Here is a 5,000-nt window from a genome sequence, read left to right on the forward strand (position 1 = left end):
GGTATCCTTGATTATAAGCTGTAGCGGCTGTACAGAAAACTCGATTGCGCCGGTATGTCCTGTTATCTTGTTATCTCTCGAGTCTTGTAAATTTCTGGACATGGAAAATTACCTAAATTCTACGTCGATTTGTGGGCCTGTCACAGCAAGTACTGTCGATATTTCTAGACCAAGAGTTCGCTGGGCAAGTACTTTAAAATGTATATTATAGCGTCGATGTAGGAATATTCCATTATCTGAGAAACCGATTTGATTCTTCCTGAACGGAGGAATGCTGCGGTTTGCTTGCGAGATCGTATGCGGTCGAGAGTTGCTGCATTGTTGGAAACAAGAGTGCATGAAACACCGCGCTCAACTGTTTATCAAGACTGATCGCTCCTCACTGAAGCAGGAACACCAGCTTCTGAACTGCTCTGATTCTCTTGTTCAACAGAATAGGTTTTTGGGCTTTTTTTTCTTTCCATTTCCTCCAGCTGATTTCGATTGTTTGAGTCTTGCGAAACCGAAATTCGAAGTCACGGCTTAACATTTCCGATTTTCCAACTTACATGTGAGCCCTTTTTGCAGAACTAGACATTCAAACACCATTGTTCTTCGGATTTAATGTGTGACATTCAAGTTTGAAATGAAACGGTGGTGTGGTTTTTTTTCTTCTTCTTCTTTTTCTTCTTGCGTTCATTGGATAATGCCACGAAATGCCAAGCTAATTTTAAAACGGTAACGAGGCAGATCTGAGTTGGCATTCAATTGAAATGCTGTTTGATCGTTATAATTCATTTGTCTTACGTGTTTTACCTTTCATTATCTATGCTTTATCGTTTTTTAGTTTTCTTTAAAAGAAAACTATTATAGAGATGGCTTTGTCTGTCTATCCGTACTTTTTCTGTCCGCCCTCAGATCTTAAAAAACTACTGAGACTATAGGTCTGCAAATTGGCATGTTGATCATCCACCCTCCAATCATCAAACATACCAAATTGCAGCCTTCTAGCCCCAGTAGTTTTTATTTTATTCAAGGTTAAAGTCAGCCATAATCGTGCTTCTTGCAACGGTATGGGATAGGCCACCACGGTGCGGTGTTTAAAGATTCATGGGCTGCGGCTCATACAGCATTATACCGAGACCACGGAAAGATAGACCTATTTTCGGTGGCCTCGATTATACGCCGTACAGAAAGCTCGATCGCGCTGACACCACAAAAGCAATTAATCCCTGAGGACGTGATTTCCTCCTCTATTATCGTCCCATTCAGCTGTTTCTGGGTCTAGTTTTACGCCCCTCATTATTCGCTTTGTCCCGTAATTACCGCGCTCTGAGAGGTGTCCTCTGGGAGTGGAGTTGTGTTCCTGTCATACAACAACAACCGCTGTATAATGTGAAGTGTATTTCGTTCCTTTGGTCTGATTTGTGTATAGTCATGTTTTTTGTCTTTTACTTTTTATTTTTCTTTACTTTTATTGGAATTTTGGTATTTTTTTCCTGACTTTTAGTAGAAGTTTTGGTATTTTTTCCTGACTTTCAGTAGAATTTTGGTATTTTTTCCTTGCTTTTATTAGAATTTTGGTATTTTTTTCCTTACTTTTATTAGAATTTTGGTATTTTTTATGCCTCTGGAATTTAGGGAATTAGGCGTTAAACAAACACAACGGTAAAATCACAATCGAAAGTTTATGTACCTACCTACCTACCTACCTATCTATCTATCTATCTATCTATCTATCTATCAATCTATCTATCTATCTATCAATCTATCTATCTATCTGTCTATCTATATATATATGTGTGTGTGTATTTATATATATCATTCATTGCGTAGCTGTTATTGTTGGCAAGGAAGAAAAAAAAAAAACATAGCCGTAGGAGCCTTCGACCAGGTGATGAAGCAATAGCACAGGAGAATGGCGACATATGTCGGTCACCAGTTGGTGTTCTGCTCATCCTGACATTTATGGCACCAGAGGGGCGGAGTTTGCCCTTTTTATTATTATATTGGGGGATTATTCAATTTAGCATCTGTTCAAATGATTGAGCACGTCGGTACCTTCTAGCTCCCGGATCGTTAACCTGTGAGATACGCACGACGTATGCTCTAAATGGGGGTGTAGGTCTAATACTTTGACCTATGCTCTAAATGGGCGTGAGGTCTAATACTTTAATTTAACGACCTATGCTCTAAATGGGCGTGTAGGTCTAATACTTATAGGATTTAACACGACCTATGCTCTAAATGGGCGTGTAGGTCTAATACTTTACAGGATTTAACACGACCTATGCTCTAAATGGGCGTGTAGGTCTAATACTTATAGGATTTAACACGACCAATGCTCTAAGTGAGTGTGTAGGCCAAATACTTTATAGGATTTAACATGACCTATGCTCTAAGTGAGTGTGCAGGTCTAATACTTTATAGGATTTAACACGACCTATGCCCTAAATGGGCGTGTAGGCTAATGCTGTATAGGATTTAACACGACCTATGCTCTAAAATTTTAGGATTTGACCTATGTTCTGTAAGCTTAATACTTTACAGGAACACGCATAACGGGATCTCACATGATTTATGACCTCCAGGTGAGGTTGTAGGTCTAAATACTTAATGGGATCTCATGACATGACGTAGGTTGCTCTAATGGGAAATGAGCGTGTTGTAAATGGGCGTGTATAAGGCCTTACAGGATCTCACACGACGTATGCTCTAAATGAGCGTGTAGGTCTAGAGCTTTATAGGATTTAACACGACCTATGCTCTAAGTGAGACTGTAGGTCCAATACTTAATGGGATCTCACATGATATATACTCTAAATGGGGCGTAGCTCTAATTCTTTTGGGGATCTCACTCGGGGTAAGATGTAGACTCATAGAGGTTGCTTGAGCTTCCTAAAGCTCCAGAAAGGAAAAGGAAAAAGTACAACGGAATGTAAAAGTACCATTTCACCCGACATGGCCACCTCTGATTTTGTACTTGGATAGGCCCAGTGCGTTACTTAACGCAGGCGTGTGTACGTACCGGCAGTGACGCATCCACAGTAATGTTTTTTTTATGCGTTTTACTGATGACACGCATGCGTGCGTACTCACGCATATAAGTACATCGTAAATGTGAATGTACATATGTACTGTATGTGTCTTCAGTGGCACTATGGATATCGTTCCACTTGCTGACAGCAACTTAAGTAACTTTTCCAGAGGCTTAGTTTTTTTTTGTGAGAGTTGTTTGAATAGATGCAGCCAGTGCATACATATGCAATATGCAAATTTTTTCTCTCTCTCTCTCTCTCTCTCTCTCTCTCTCTCTCTCTCTCTCTCTCTCTCTCTCTCTCTCTCTCAGCTTCGCTTTACTAATGTTTTGTCTTTTCATAGTTTCCTCACGTAGGTTTTTACCTCAACAGCTATAATTTTTGTTGTTGTTGATGTGAGATATCTTAAGCAGGATAAAAATAATTATGTCGGTTTATTGTTAGTCATCTGTAATTTCTCAGAGTTTTTCAAAATCTGTCTTTAAACATACCTTTATATGTGTATGTTTACGAGAGAGAGAGAGAGAGAGAGAGAGAGAGAGAGAGAGAGAGAGAATTGTGCTTTTGTTTGTGTAATAAAACAAAAAATTATTTTTATAAAGACGCACGTACGGCGAAATTTAGTAGCGATGATAAAAGATCAGTAAAACCAAGTTTTCAATTTACGTATTGATGATAAAACGTAACTTACAATATCAGTAAAACCTAGTTTTCAATTTACGTATTGACGAAAACCTAGTTTTCAGTTTACGTACTGACGATAAAACATAACTCACATTATCAGTAAAGCCTAGATGATAAAACATAACATACAATATCAGTAAAACCCAGTTTTCGATTTCCGTATTGATGATAAAACGCAACATCCAACACCGATTGGGGGAAACCTCGACAACTCGTCTAGACTCAGAATGCTTCGCGGAGCCAAGCAGTTAGTCGAGCCTCGCGAGATGACAGTGATGGTGATGATGATTACGGCGTTGGTGTTGGTGTTGGTGTTGGCGTTGGTGGTGATGATGATGATGATGACGGTGTTGGCGTCAGTTGCGTGGCAGTGAACCCGAGTTGCGGTTTGTATATCCCACCAACTTCCTTAATCTCGCAACATTGCAGGTGAAAGGAGCGCGCTCGGTCTTAATGCCATTTGGTTGATCCAGCTCGAATCGGATTCGTGGATTGGCTGATTGGAGGGTTTTAATGAAGTTAAATGTTACTTGTTCAGAGGGGAGTTGACGGAAGATGTTATTATACAGGTGTATATAGCATCTTAGCATCTTATTGGTACAGTCTTGTACAAATAATTGAATGGATTGGTTGGGAGGTATTGCTGGGGTGACACATTGTTGTTCCATATTTTCTCAATTTCAACGCCACTCTGCTTTACAAAATATCATAATATATATATATATATATATATATATATATATATATATATATATATATATATATATATATATATATAAAACCTCTTTGAATGTTGTGATATGCTACAATGGGCTGATGAGTTTTTATAATACTTTAAATATTTATGATGGAATGGACTATGTCGATATAAAAAAAAAAATTGTTTTTCCATGTGCAAATTTTATATTATTGTGTTATATATCATCCACAGAAAATAATACTTACGAAAAAAAATACAAAAAAATCGAAAGTAGACCGTAAGCGATTCATGGAACTGTTCCGAGTAATTTGCTGATAAGTGCTGACGTCCTCCACTTGTCACAATGGTCTAGATTTCGAAGGAAAACAAAAGACAATAGCGCACACAGACACAGACAAGGAAAGGACGTCAGTGGTCTGTGAAGGAATGTTAAAGCATTTAGGCCACGTGCAAGGACCCAAAAAGTGAACAGGACTCATCAGTTCTTCCATCCACCGAAAGGAGAGACTCGCTCGCGTCTCGAGTCTTCGGGAACCTTTAGACCAACGACCACGATCCTCCGTCGGGAGAAGTCCTCGTACCTCCCACCCCCTCCCCCC

At 39.2% G+C, this 5,000-nt stretch overlaps 1 protein-coding gene across 50 annotated transcripts in view; it reads left to right on the top strand.

Annotated features, from left to right (window-relative positions):
- Positions 1-5,000, top strand: part of LOC136840690 (nucleolar protein dao-5-like) — a 1,019,029-nt gene that overhangs the window by 811,951 nt on the left and 202,078 nt on the right. For 2 of the 50 annotated variants that reach the window (XM_067107423.1, XM_067107430.1), the window contains exon 1: positions 4,983-5,000. This exon is cut by the window's right edge and continues 193 nt beyond it. The exons of 46 other annotated variants lie outside the window; for them this stretch is intronic. The gene's annotated coding sequence lies outside the window, so the exon portion shown is untranslated. Of the gene's footprint in view, positions 1-4,982 lie in introns of those variants that run through there. 2 more of the 50 variants (XM_067107463.1, XM_067107441.1) reach the window with 1 other exon arrangement.

Source organism: Macrobrachium rosenbergii, chromosome 8, assembly GCF_040412425.1.
Source record: "Macrobrachium rosenbergii isolate ZJJX-2024 chromosome 8, ASM4041242v1, whole genome shotgun sequence".
NCBI classification, from domain to species: Eukaryota; Metazoa; Arthropoda; class Malacostraca; order Decapoda; family Palaemonidae; genus Macrobrachium; species Macrobrachium rosenbergii.